Source organism: Peromyscus leucopus, chromosome 1 (assembly GCF_004664715.2).
Source record: "Peromyscus leucopus breed LL Stock chromosome 1, UCI_PerLeu_2.1, whole genome shotgun sequence".
Classification (NCBI taxonomy): Eukaryota; Metazoa; Chordata; class Mammalia; order Rodentia; family Cricetidae; genus Peromyscus; species Peromyscus leucopus.
Genome location: NC_051063.1, coordinates 105661780 through 105676347, shown reverse-complemented (window position 1 = coordinate 105676347; position 14568 = coordinate 105661780). Strand labels below are relative to the sequence as shown.

At 51.8% G+C, this 14568-nt stretch overlaps 1 protein-coding gene across 3 annotated transcripts in view; it reads left to right on the top strand.

Moving 5' to 3' along the window:
- Window positions 1–14568, top strand: part of Gdpd5 (glycerophosphodiester phosphodiesterase domain containing 5) — an 81070-nt gene that overhangs the window by 28312 nt on the left and 38190 nt on the right. For 2 of the 3 annotated variants that reach the window (XM_028877499.2, XM_028877500.2), the window contains exon 2: window positions 2063–2144. The gene's annotated coding sequence lies outside the window, so the exon portion shown is untranslated. Of the gene's footprint in view, window positions 1–2062; window positions 2145–14469; window positions 14561–14568 lie in introns of those variants that run through there. The other variant, XM_037197217.1, reaches the window with a different exon arrangement.

The window sequence follows — 14568 nt, the reverse complement described above, 5'->3', positions numbered from 1 at the left end:
ATACGCTACCTATACACATATGCATGCGGAAAAAATTTAAAAACTACACAATGAAAAAAATATTAAAAGAAAATGAAAATGATATCTGGATGGCTTATTGCTATGATCTTAACCCTCAAGAGACGGAGGCAGAGGGATTGCTTCAAGTTTGAGAACAGTCTGGGCTATAGATTTTAAAATTAAACCCTGTCTTGGTAGAGGAAAAAAAGAGATTGGGGGAGATTTGGGGTTTAATTTAAACTGGCCCCTTGCTGGGTGTGCCCGTTTCCTAGGGCCTCTGCTTTATTTATTTATTTATTTATTTATTTATTTATTTATTTATTTATTTTAGAAATGTTTATTTTTTTAACGTGTGTGTGTGTGTGTGTGTGTGTGTGTGTGTGTGTGTGAAGGTAGAAGGCAGCTTGTGGAAGTCAGTTCTCTCCTCTGAGTGTCCCCAGGGTCAAACTCAGCAGGCTTGGCAATAACCACTGAGCCATCTTTCCAGACCCCTAGAGCCTCGGTTTCAAATCTAATAAGACTCACGTGGTGCTCTGCACATATTAGCTAGTTCCTCCCACACACAGGCTAGTGAGCAGGCATCATTATTATTGCTTTATTCAGAAGGAGATTGAGTAAAATGTTCAAGAACACACTACACAAGCCAAGATGGCACATGGGTAGCTTACCCCAGCACTGTATTCTCTTGGAGGTCCTTGTTACTCCGGCTGTGGTCCTTGGCGCTGTGACATGGGCATTCAGAACCTCAGGCCCAAACCAGAGATACTAAGGCCAACTGCAGCTCCCAGGATCTCAGGGTGGTCCCTGGTACTCTCAAGTCTGAGCTGCCCTGCTCTGTTTATATCCATCCCTCTGCCTCAAGCCTGAGGATCGCTGTGTTTTTCTTTATTTGTTCCTTTTTTTTTTTTTTTTTTTTTTTTTTAATGGTGGGCTTAGACCCAGGGCCGTGGGGTGTGCTGTGTCCCCAGCCTTCTTTTAACTTTTAAAATAGTTGAGATGTCTCACCAGGTTGTCCGGGCTGGCCTTGAGTCACCCTGTAAGCCCACAGAGCCTTGAACTTTTACCCTTCTTCCTCGGTCTCCTGACTAGTTAGATTTACAGGCCTGCACTAGCAGGGTCTGTGTCAACACGTGTGCTTTGTAAACTATAAAACGCATCACATCCCGAGGATTGTGAGGAGGCTCGGAAGAGCTGCCGAGGCTGGGGTTGAGCAGGAGGGTGGGGGTGGGGTGGAGGGCAGTCAGGGATCGAGAACGAGCGATCAGTCTGTCAATCCTGTCCAGTGTCTGGAAGCTGTTTCTGGGCCCAGCTCTGCGTGCCCACTCCGAAGCTGGTCGCCTGTGCTTCATGTTGGCTCCAAGAGCTGAGTGGGATGAGGAGTGCTGTCAGGTTGACGGGAGCCCAGGCCTGGCTATTGCTGCCCTGTGTGCCCTGCCAGGCTTGGCGTCCCTGAATAGGCAAGGTGGCAATGTCCTCTGAGGTCTGAAGGGCTGACTGTGGAGGCCCCTTCCTCTGTAGCCAGTCTCCTGTCTCTCATCATAGCTCCTGCGGTGGGGGGGTGTCCCCCTGGCTGTGGGGGCTGGTGGGGAGGCCATGCATGAGTCATAATGCAGGCACATAATTGTGGTGCCCCAGATCCACCTCCGGCCCACCGGCCCTCCCCTTCTTCCCCTGGCGGCTTCCTTGGAAGAACAGCTGGTCTCAGCTCCCCTGAGGAAGCAGGTTCCCTGGCAGCGGGAAGGTCTCTGCCCCAGATGGCTGTACCTGGGGCCTATTCTCATAGGCCCTGGCTAGAGGCATGGGTGTTCAGGGAGCAGGTTCTCTGGGTTTGTCCTGCAGGAAGGGAGGTGGGACCTTGTGTCCCTAGATCAGCCACCAGTCTCGTAGCTTCCCTAGGGACTGGGGGCTTCCCGGGAACTACCCATCAGTGGGCCCACCCCCAGCCCGGGTGGGCAGCATCGGGGTGGGAAGTCCCAGGACAGAGCTCATTCAAACCAGGTGTGGAGGGAAGATGTGGAGGGAGATGAAGGCTCTCGGTGAGCATGTCGCCTTGTCTCCCCAGCTCTGCGATTGAAGTGACATCACCATCTTTGTGGACAGGACACCCCTGGAGTGCAGCCCATAGCCACCGGATCTTCTTCCAGGTAAAGAAAGAGGAAAGGAAGGAAGTGGGGGCGGGGGAGGTAGAAATGGGCTGCAGAGACCACCCCCCTGGCTTCTCGGGGAAGAACTCTGCAGTCTATGAAGACAATCAGGAGGGACAGGGACGATCGTCCCATCTGTGGACCAGGAAAGTGTAGCACCGTGAAGAGGGTCCTCTTGCCTAGCATAGCGTTTGAGTTCCGAGTCTCATCGGATGTAGCAGTGGTTGTAATGGCCCCTGAGGTTGATGCCATTACCCCATGTTATAAATCGGGAAACTGAAGCATAGTGTCATTAGGTCACGTGCCCAGGTGACTAAATAGGAAATCTGGGTTTCGAACCCAAGCAATATAGGCTTGTCTCCAGCCCCTGTGCGTAGCCTCTCTATAGCTCGTATTAGTTATTTCTTTGAGCTCCACTTTGGGGCTTCTAATGGGCCCACAGTTTCGGGGAGGATTCATCTGAACAGGGAGCCTAAAGAAGGCCATGCTTTCTGGTCAAAGAATGAATGGTAAATGGTGGGACTGGAGGCCTGGGCCATGGAACTGCCCTGAGCCCTGAGGTGGGTCCCAACTCCTAGGATTTCCTTCCTCAACAGTCAGTCAAGGCGCTAATCACCAGAGAGAACACGGTGGCCCTTTGAACAAGGTGAAGACAGGTTTAGGCCTCATGTACTGAGACATGCCTAGGCAGAGAGACTGCTTCTCTTTGCAGAATGCTGTGGGAAGAGAGAGACAGCGATGACGGGGTGGGTGGGGGTGATGGGGGGGTCTTGCACCCAGCCTCAGGTCACCTTCATCAGACCTGGGACAGAAGCATGCAAACCTGTGTCAGAGGCTTAAGAAAAAATTGTAGGAGAAATGTGCTTAACTGAGTCTTTTTTTTTTTTTAAAGCCACTTAATTTTTTCCTATAAATTGGGAAACAACTAATTATTATTCAAAGGCAGAATTCAGCCTAGACTCAGGAATAGCTCTGTAGTTATGTGGTTAATTTATTTAGAGACAGGATCTTGTTGTGTAGCCCTGGCTGACCTTGAACTCTATCCTCCTGCCTCAGCTTCTGGATCTTAAAAGCTCTGATTGGTTCTTTCTCTCCTTGTTTTGTCCATTTAACCGGTTTTCCTCACTGGCAAGTACGTGGGCATCCCCTTGGTGCCTAGCACAGTGTGTGATATCCAGGTCCCCCGCCACAGCGACTCATGTCAGGGAGGGGTCTGGGTCTGTGGCGCCTTGTGTCCAGATCACTGGGTACAAAGTGGCAGATACTTGGAGCTTCAGACAAGGCTGGCCACGTGGGACAGGAGTCTGGGTAGAAGTAGCTGATGACCAAGGACTGAGGTCACTGATGACTCTCAAGGCCTCGGCTGGTCTATGCGAGCCCAAAGGGCCGAGGCCATGACTTGGGGACAGGGTGGCTCAGCCCAGGGCTTGCACAGGTCCATGTGTTAATGTGGATAGGAGTTGAGGGGAGGGGAGGGGCGAGGCACAGATGTTGAAGCTGTCAGCAAGACTTGTCTTTGGAGCCTGGTGCAGGAGGAGGGGATGGAGGCTGGAGGGGCAGGCTTGAACCAGGGGAGGTGTCCTTAGGTGGGAAGGCCTTGCTTCTCTCTCTATCCTGGGCCTGACTGGAGGAGCTTGTTTGGATAAGAACCCTGCTGGTTTACATAAGTAAATAAATCATTGCTCCTCATTCCTGCAAGGGACAAAAAACAGGGCAGAGAGAATTTTCAAGGTGTCAAGTCTCTGCCAGACCCAGCTTCCTTCTTCCCCACCCAACCTGATGCCAGTGGCCCCCTTTCTCAGGGTCCCAGAGGGCATGAGAGAAAGCTTGATGAGCCCTTTGAATCGCTGGGCTGTTCGTCAAAGCCCCGGACATCCACCTGAGAGTAGGTGAGTCAGCCCCATGCAAGGCTCCTCCAGGCTGGTCCTCTAGACTCAGCCAAAGGTCTCTGGGTTACTCCAGGGAGAACTGGACAGTGCTCATGAGTGAGGGGAGCCATGACAGGGCCAGGAGCTCCTCCCAGGACAATCTTCCTGCTGTCTTGATGGCTTGGAGCGGCTGCCCAAGCTTCCAGAGAGGCAGGAGTGCCCTAGGAGCCTGTCTAAGGAGCCCAGCATAGCAACTGGAGAGAGGCCAGAAAAAGCATCCTTGCAACTTACTTGGGACTGATATTTTGTGACTTCCTAATCCTGAAATCCTACTCAGCTTGCTCTAGAATTCTATAGTTGTGGGCATCTTGAGGGAAAGGATTTTTAAAACATGAGGTTTTTTTTCATTCATTTATTTTGAGACAGGGTCTTGTTTTGTAGTAAAGGCTGGCCTTAAACTCAGGCTCCTCCTGCCCCAGCCTGCTGAATGCTGGGAACATGCTCCGCAGGGTGAGCTGATGTTGAAGTTGGTTTGGGAATATGGGGCCGGAAGTCTAAGGTTCTGTGACACAAAACTCTGCTCTCTGGTAGGACTAGCCATTCTTTTATTGAGACGGGGTCTCACTTGGTAACACTGGCTGGCCTGGAACTCGCTATGTAGACCAGGCTAGCTATGAACTCACAGGCTCTGCCTGTCTCTGTCTGTGTCTGCCTTCCAACTGCTGGGATTAAAGGCATGTGCCACTGTGCCTGGCAGCGCTGGCCATTCGAGGTGACTCTTCAGTCCTGCGCTTGTAGCTTTGACTTCGGACTGTGGTTCTCACCCTTCCTAAAGCTGTGACCCTTTAATACACTTCCTCATGTTGTGGTGACCCCCACCATAAACTTACTTTGTTGCTACTTCGAAACTGTGATTTTGCTACTGTTATGAATTGTAGTGTAAATTTTTTGGAGATAGAGGTTTGCAAAGGAGGGAGGGATCCTCAGTCTTTGGGTCCAGGAGAACCAAAGGCTTCTAGGCAGGTACTTGAACCTGTCAAAACCATGGCCTTGACTGTACCCCCAAACATTCGGGTTTATTGCCCAAGCCCCTGCCTGAGGGAGAAGGTTCTGCAGACCCCTGGTTCTCAGCCCACTGCCAAGGCAAGGCTCAGAATGTGTGATTTCCAGCATCTGAGGCCCTGGGCAGCTTCCCGTTTCTCTCATTGATGACGTCTGTGAAATGAAGATCTTGGTAATTACCTGGGAATCCGTGTGACACCTCACCAGGATGATGTGTGTGGAAGCTCTTTGTAAACTGTAAAGCACCGTGCCTGCATCTGTGAGAGAGGTTGCCTTTGCCACACTGAGGTCATCTCCTTGAGGGCAGGAAGGGCCCTACTGCTTCCAGATGGAGCGCCCGCTAAGTCATGTCTGACTGACCCCAGTGGAAGCCTCTAACATACCAGTGACAGAGCTCAGAGCCTGAGGGTAGGACAGGCCAGGAGAAAGCTGGAGAGGCACTGGAGAGGATGCCTCTGTGCTGGGAAAACTGCATCGCCTGGGGTGCACACGTACTGAAGACCTGGCCTTCCTTGGCCTGGGGGCTCACAACTATGGGAAGACCTGACCTTCCTTGGCCTCCAGTTCTTTCCCAGAAGAGCAGCCATCTCCTGTGACAGAAGAGTTGGGTAAACAAGAGGCCCTGGCATTACCATGCAGAAGATTCATAATGGCCCTAATTATGGCATGATTAATTCTTTGAGGGCTCTGGCTCGAAGCCCTCACTGAGTTCCTTTTCCCCAAACAGAGAGCAGGTGTGATGGGGCGGGGCCTACCTGGGGGCCTCCTGGGCTTCCTTCTGCCTGTCTCTTCTCCCACCACTGCCTAGGGACTTAGATTTCCTCCCCGCCTTGGTCTAGCTACTTCACTATTGATTCACCAGAACCTAGGGCTTTCTCTGAGATCCAGAGAGATGAAGCTCGTCACCCAAGATCACACAGTAAGATGGCGACAGCCTACTGCTCTCCGTGCAAGCCATCTGGAGAAGCCATGGGAACCTAGGGCCTCTGAGGCGGCTCCACCAACAGGTAGAGGTAGGCATGGGTTAGCCTCACATTTCTCTGTTCCCATGGGCTTGTCACAACCTCCTCCGGGAGTGAGAACCTCCAGAGTCAGGTGGTTCTTCACGTTCAAGCCTAGCCCGGGGAACAGAGGGTCTCTTCTGCCATCAGCAGGAAGGACTATGGGATGTCCAGTCCTCCCTGAGCAGCCACATCTCTGCTTTGCCCTGGGGATGAAGAAAGAGCTGGTGACTAAAAGGTGAGGAGTTGAGCAAGGAAGAAGTCCCCGGAGAGTGTCTGAGAGAAGATAAGAGATGTGGTCACCCAGAAGATGGAGGTGGCCTGTGGTGGCCGAGCTTAACCTCAGACCACCATTGCTGGACTTGGCTGGGTTTGAGCCACACACAGTAGGTGCAGCCAAGGCCAAGGAGAAGATATTTCCCAGTGTGTCCTTCCTTCCGTGGGGCCTGGCAGACCATGGGCAAGGCCAGGCCCACACCCAGCCCTGGCAGCCTCAGGGGTTTCCTCTTCCAGTTTCTGGCCTGGGTGTCCCTGATGCCAACCAAAACACAGTGCTCTGCCCTGGGAGGCACAAGCTGCTGGCTCCTGTGGTGATAGAGAGGTATACAGGATTAGACTGAGCACTGGCCCACCCTGGGGGCTACTGCAGAGGAAGCCTGGACATTATTTAGCACCCTGGTTTTAGATAGACTCCCCTGAAGTTATCTGTGTGAGCTTTATCTCTCTCTCTCTCTCTCTCTCTCTCTCTCTCTCTCTCTCTCTCTCTCTCTCTCTCTCTCTGTGTGTGTGTGTAATAGACTTTTAAATATCCATTTTAGCCTTTAGAGAGGTTGATTAGTTCCCAGCCACGCTCTTTCTCTGCTCCCCTCTCCTCACGCTCTCCCTGTGTTTTACGATCTGCATTACTGTGGTACCTTAGGGACAGTTGATGAATGAGTATCAATACATGGTTATTGACTAGAGTGAGGGTTTGCATGGCCGGACCTCTGGGGTGTGACGAGTGGGGCATTACTGGGTCATCCAGAAGACTGTGGCTGCCCTGACCTCCCTGTGCTCCACCTGCTTTTCCCTCCCCCTGAGCCCCGGGCAAGCACTGATCTTTTTGTTGTCTCTATTTTTTGCCTGTTCTAGAATATTTAAAAGAGGCCTGCTGTCATCCACCACTGTGCTTCCAAGTTTTCCCTTGTCTTTCTGTGGCTTGCTAGTTCTTTCTCGGACACACAGTTTCACTGTGCAGTTCTCCAGTGCTGGGATTACAGGCCTCTGCCACCATGCCCAGGCTGCTGATTTCTTTTTATTGTTAAATAATATTCCATGGTGTGATGCATCATAGTTTACCCACTTCTCCCAGGCACAATTTGTAGACATGGTCTCCACTTGGTAGGATTGCTATCTGAAGGTTCCTTGGGTAGCACTAAATACGGCACTTAGGAAGCTCATACCCTCATCGTGCCCACACCACCACCTAGCAGGGACGACCTCTGTGGTGCCCACCACAAGACCTACCAGGCCCCTTATGCCCAGGATGCTCCACATACCCACTAATCCTCACCCCCGCGGAGCCCACCATACCATACATCAGGCATGATGGACAGCAGATGGTGTGACTAGCAGCAGTTACCTTGTACCTGTGTGTCCTGCTCTTCCTGCAGCACATGGGCTCAGTTTAACACCTGCTGAGAGCTGGGGCCCCAGTGAACACCTTGTCCTAGGAAAGGGTTTGGGCTGCAAACCATAGACATGATTCAGGTTCATTTCAGTGGAAGAGCTCCTTGAAGGGGACAGGCCAGTTCTCAGAACTGGAGTGCCTTGGAGACCCCAGCCTGGGTAGGAATGGATGGGTCTAGGCATAGCGAGAGCCCAAGGCCCCTGTCCCTTCTGTTACAGTGGCCTTCAGAGCTGGGCAAATAAAGAGGAAAATGTTTTATTATATAAGATACAATTGGTCTATTTCATTGTTATTGGGTTGTTTGTTTGTTTTATTGTTTGACACCGGCTCTCACCATGAATCTCTGCCTGGCCTAGAATTTGATAGATAGTCCGGGCTAGCCTCGAACTCACAGGGATTTACCTGCCTTGGGCTCCCAAGTGCTGGGGTTTTAAAAAAAAAAAAAAAAAAAAGGCACTAAGAATGCCTTGTTTTATTTTTGCCTGGAAATTTGTAGACCAAGGTGACCTTCCTGCCTCAGTCTCCCAAATGATGTCATTACAGATGTGTGCCACCCGCTGCACCTGACTGGCATCACTTGCTTTCTTTTCCTTTTTTTTTTTTTTTTTTTTTTTTTTTTTTTTTTTTTTTTTGAGACAGGATGTCACTGTGTATCCCTGACTGCCCTGGAAACTCACTCTGTAGACCAGGCTGGCCTCGAACTCATAGAGATCCTCCTGCCTCTGCCTCTCAAGAGCTGGGATTAAAGGTGTATGCCACTACACCTGGCTACAACTTGCCTGTTTAAAGAGCACAATTCAGTGGCTTTTAGCATATTCACAGTCACATAAACATTGCCACTAATTCTAGAACATTTTATCACTTCCAGAAGCAGCTCCCACGTCAGGTGCTCCGTCCTTCTCTAACGCTCCTGGCCCTGGGATTATTCATTAATCATTGTCTGTTTGCCTGGGCAGGCCTTATAAATAGAGTCACTTAATAAGCAGCCTATTTTAACTAGCTTCCTCTATCTACGGAAGCATTTTCAAGATTTGTTTGTCAATCAAGCACCCATGTTTTACTCCCTTGTGCGTGTGTCCTTTTTTAGGTACCGACTCCCTGTTTCTGAGACAGGGTCTCTCACTTGGCCAGCAGCTCATCAATAGGCTAGGCTCGCTGGCCATCGAGCACAAGGTTCTGCAGGTTTCCAGCTCCCCAGAGTTGGGATTGTAAGTACATGCAACCCTGTCTGGTTTTATTTTAGTTGTGTGTGTGTGTGTGTGTGTGTCAGTGCCCTTGTGGAGACCAGAGGAAAACTTGTGGGAGCCGGCTCTCTCCTTCTACCATGTGGGTTTGTTCTGGGGGTCAAACTTGGGTCATCAGGCTCAGTGACACCCACCTTTACCCCCTGAGCCATCTCACTGGCTCCTATGCCCAGCTTCTTAATGTGGGTTCTGGGGATCAAACGCAGCTCCTCATGCTTCCAGGGCAAACGCCTTACCACCTGGGCTGTCACCCCGTTGCTTTTCACTGCGGCAGACGTGAGCGCTTCCCTGTGCTGGTTCACTCGGCCCAATTCTGTGACAGGTAAAGTAGGGCTCTGAGAGAATGACTTACAAAGGCACATAGCAAGTCTCCTGAGGGAGACCACACTAAGACTCGGGCCCTCACACCTCGGAAAGGAGCCTGAGCATCATGGTCTGAGATCTGGTTGGCTTGGCAGCTGGCAGTCATAGACGGGAGGAGGAGTGGGGGCACTCGTCAGGCACATTCCAGGAGGTTAGGGTGGCAAGAGGACCTTGGAGGTGGGCACACATACCCACCGTCTTGCCAGGGCCCCATAGCAGGCACTTTCTCTCCATGGAGGCCTGGACATTCCCTGTGAGACCAGGAGGCTGGAAAAGTTCAGAGCCAAGTGTCCAGGCAGAACACAGGACATTGGGCTGGGGAGAGACCTCTCTTGTCCCGGAGCTGGCAGAGGTCCTTGGCAGGGGATTTCTATGGTAATTGGTTGGTATGAACAGTCTTAGGAGGTGGCTCGAAGAAATCATTGCTGCTGAGTGGTGCCATTAGCATGACTGGAAGGGGAGGGTGGGGACAGGCTGGGGACAGGTGGGAAGAACCTTGTCCGTGAGAGCTGACCTATGTGTCGGCTGCCCAGTGTCTGAGCCACAACTCCGTGAAGAGAACTGGATTCTCCTCTATCCAGCAAGCTTCTGGAACATTCTCTTCTCACTGCTCTGTGCTGGTCCCTAGGGTTATGGGGCAGGTGCACATGTCAGCAGTGCACACGTAACAGAATGGTCCAGGAAAGAGTCCAGGACCTGTAGGCTACAGTAGGCCCGAGAGACCTCCAACTGAGCCAGGGTTCATGGGAGGCTCTCTGGAGACTACCAAGGTTAGGAGGAGAGAACCAGATGGGACAGAGGGCAGGCTGGATCGGCAGGGCAGGTCCTGGTCAGGGGGCTGGTGCAAGTGCACCCTGGCTTTAGTGGAGTTTTGAGCAGAGGCTGGCTGGCAGTATGGAGGCTGGGGAGAGGAGACCAGGCCAGGGTGGTGGGAGGCATGGCTTATGGAGGGCCTTAGAAGCAGGCAGGGTGACAGAGCTGGGCTTGCAGGGCCTGGGAGACTCCCCCCTGCAGAAAGGCAGGAGCCACTGGCTGCCATTGTCAGAGGCAAACAAGATGGTCACTGGCTTAGGTCACCTGGTTATTGAAACTGGGAGGGGATGAGATGGCCCCTGGTGGGGATACACAGAGTGAATAGAAGGAATTTTCCAGCTATGGACAGGCTAAACATTTACTGGAGGCTGGGAGAAGCCCAGGGGTAGAATCACTGTGTTGTGGGTCCAGGTGGGACACACTGCCCTCTTTTAGAATGGAGCTGTCATTTCTGTTCTTAGGTGAAGTGACTAGGAGGCCAGCAGTCAGGGGTCAGGGAGCTCTGGCCGTGCTCCTGGATCCACCTGCGGGGCCTTGGTCCTCGCAGGGAGGCGGCTCTCCTCCACCCCAGCCTAGCAGTTCACAGAGCCCCATAATTCCCAAAGCAAAGCCTGACGCCCTCTCTACACATCACTAAGGCCCAGAGAAGAGCCTGTCACAGAGCAAGTCACTGACCAGAGCGAGATGAATCCGAGCTTCCACCCACACTGGAGATGCCTCCTTCCCGCTGGGAGGCAGGGGCAGATGTGATAGCTGATGTCACAGTGAGACCTAATGTTGGGGTTTGCATGGATGAGCTCCGGCTTCTTGGCTGTGGCTTCTGTTTCCACCTTCTCTGGAAGACTGAGAATATGAGAATGTATATGTGGGGGTCAAGACGGTACTTGTGTTGGTAGCTGAACTTGGGTGAGAGTCTCCCAAGTGGCACTGTTTTTGAAGGTGTGAAGGGGTCATGGAGGGCCACTGAGGCTTGGCACTGTGTGGCAGGGCTGGAATCCCTGAAGAGAGGCCACTAGTGAAGGTACAGCTACCGAGGCAGTCAAAGCCCCGGGATTGAAGGGGCCGTGGAGAGAAGTTGAGGCTTGGCACCATTTGGCAGAGTTCGAGTCCCTGAGGAGAGTGCAGGAGGGGCTACTGGTGAAGATGCAGCCGAGCTGCAGGGGCAGCCCCAGCACTTTGGAGATGCCTGGGCCCCGGGGTTACCACCAAGGGCAACAGGAGTTGTGGAGTGGAGCTGGGCCGAGCCTGGGAGACAAGCTGTGTGTACTGTGGATAGCAGATGTGGGGAAGTGCTGCGGCCTTTGGTGCCCAGAGGGTAGTGTGTGAAGCCCAGACATTGGACACTGAATTATTTACACTGTTGAAGTTGGGTTTGATTTGATTTGATTGCGACTGTGCCCTGATTGTTCCCTCTTGGAGTAATGATTTATGCCCTAACTTCCTTCGATGATGGACTGTGTGTGACCTGAGAATTGTGGGCTGGAATAAACCCCTTCTTCCCCAAGTTGCTGTTGGTCATGGTGTTTTAGCACAGCAACAGGAGCCCCAACTAAGACACCCGCACGTAGAGGCTGGCACCTGATGAGTTAGTCTCAGACACTGTCTCCAGGAAGCTAAGTACCCATGGCCACCCTCTCCTCCTTCCAGCATGCCCTCACTCATACTCTCAGCTTGGGGGTGGCAGAGGCAGCCAGGTGGCAGAGGGGATCTGTACACATCCCCTCCCTCTGAAGAGCCAGACAGGAAGGATTTGGGGCTCTGCAGGCCGAATGGCCCTGTAGCAGCCGCTTGCCCTAGAGTTCCAGTTAAAGCAAACATGGGCTGTGTGTGTGTGTGTGTGTGTGTGTGTGTGTGTGTGTGTGTGTGTGTGTGTGTAGGGAACTGTGTGTGTGTAGGTGACTGTGGGGGGGGAACTGTGTGTGTGTGGGGGGGACTTTGGGGAAGGACTGTGTGTGTGTGTGTGTGTGTGTGTGTGTGTGTAGGGGACTGTGTGTGTGTAGGGGACTGTGGGGGGGGACTGTGTGTGTGTGGAGGGGACTGTGTGTGTGTGTGTGTGTGTGTGTATGTGTGTGTGTGTGTAGGGGACTGTGGGGGGGACTCTGTGTGTGTGTGTGTGTGTGTGTGTGTGTGTGTGTGTGTGTGGAGGGGATTGTGGGGGGGGGACAACTGTGTGTGCAGAGTGGCCAAGCAAAGCTATGTTCAATAAAGCTTTATTTATGGATGCTGGGATTTGGCTTTCATATAATTTTTATGTGTCACAAGATATTCTTGTTTTAAGTCCATTTCCCCCAGTGATTTAAAAATGTAGAAAACATTCTTAGGTTTCAAGCTGTACAAAGAAAAAAAAAGTAGGTAACAGGTCAGATTTGGCAAGGCAGTGATTACAGTTTGCCAAGCCGTGGTCTAGAATAAGGTTCCTTGGAGCCAGACCGCCTGGGTATGAGTGTTAGCTTTGCTGGATCACCTTTGTGAGGGCCTGAGTCTTCCTGAGCCTCAGATTTCTGATATATAAAATGGCTAAGACAGGGCTTTGAGATTGTGAAAGTACTTAATTTCAAATAAGTATCAAACGTCAGATGGAAGAGTTACCATTTGACCCATCAAATCCATCCCCACAGTTTGTACCAAAGAGAAATGAAAATAGAGGTCTATGCAAAAACCGGTGACAAGCTAGAGTATCCCTCGCCAGATGAGTGGTGAGCAAGATGCAAAATATCCATAGCCTCGAATATTATTCACCTATTAAAACTAGTAGCTAGGAGTGGTGGTGCATGCCTGTAATTCCAGCCCTTGAGAGGCTGGTCAAGAGTCCAAGGCTATCCTAAGATACTTACTGAGTTCAAGGGCGACCTGGGCTACATGCGGCCTTGTCTCAGGAAAGAAGGAAATGAAGTACTGACTGATGCATGCTGTGACACGGATAAACCTTGAAGACATTTTGTTAAAGAAAAGCAGTATCACTCATATATTGGAACCATGGATTCCAAGACGGGGAAAGCTCTAGAACTGGTTAGTCTACAGCCACAGAAAGTGGCTTGGTAGCTGTCAAGCCTGAGGGGTGCGCTAGGGTGAGCGAGGGTGTCACTGACATGGGCTTTGGGTAGTGGTTGGGACAGCAGAAATGCTCCGGGGTCAGGTAGTGGTGGTTAGGAACCAAGTACAACTTGAGCAGATACACTAGAAAATGCACATGCCGACCACCACAGAGCCTTTGTGCAAGGGTGAACTTTACAGACGTGAAGTATGTTTCAATAGAAAAGCAAGACACCGCTTCCTTCCCACAGATGCTGGTAGCATTACTGCAGGGAAACACAGGGTTGGGGGCCCCATCATCTGAGGATCTGGTTGGGAAGTTATGGCTTTGGGTCTTAGAGGCAACAGAGCAAGGCGCGCTTCTCATCTGTACGTCGGGATCGCCGTACTGGTGACATCCACAGAGTAGGGCTGGAGTTCGAATGATGCCCGGTTTCCCCGGTCACACTTGACCAGCACCAGCCCGGGGAGGCTGGGTCCTGGGGAGTGGGGCAGGGTCCAGACTGACAAGCAGCACTGGGTAGAAGCGGTTCATCCCTCGGGGTACCTCCTATTGTCCCTCCAGCCTCTACAGTCCCCGCCATGCTGAATGCCCCTTGGACCTGGAATGCGTGGGGAGGCTGGAGTGGACCTCTGATGCCTTTACGCAGTGTGGCTGCAGGCGGGCACTGCCCATTCTCTCTCTGAGCCTTGGTTTGTCCAATAGTCAGACGACTTTAGGACAGGGTGCCTGCCACTTCAGGTGACGGTGATGATGAACGGGAGGCATGGCTGTGTGACACTTTCCAGGACCTGCTGCATTTTCCAGCACCCTGAGCCCGTCAGTGTTTATGATCATGTATTTTGTAGAATGTTTATTTTGAAAAGTCTGTTATTGCCAGGCTCTGTTCCAGTTACGGGGGAGACAGCAGAGAATTAAAAAGACAAAACTCCTCGCCTTCGTGGAACTTACCGTGGGGTTGGCAGACAAACAGAATAAGCAGATAAATTATATTTAAGAACGCGGCTGAGAAAATAAATCTGAGACTATGGGAGGGAGCTTAGGGGGTGGGGGAGGGGCTCCAGGGCTGCAAAAGTCTTACTAACCAGGCAGGATGGTGCATGCCTGCAACCCCAGCCCCTGGGAGGCTCGGGCAGGAGGATCAAAGTTCAGGGCCAGCCTTAGTTATATGATGAGCTGAGAGAGACAGGGAAGGGGGAAGGATCGGGAAATGGAGTGGGGGAGAGAGAGAGATAAACAGAAGGAGAAGAATGAGATAGAAACCTGAGAGAGAGAGAGAGAGAGAGAGAGAGAGAGAGAGAGAGAGAGAGAGAGAGAGAGCTATGCAGGTTCCCAAGGGAAGTGAAAACAACATCACACTAGGTAAGTGT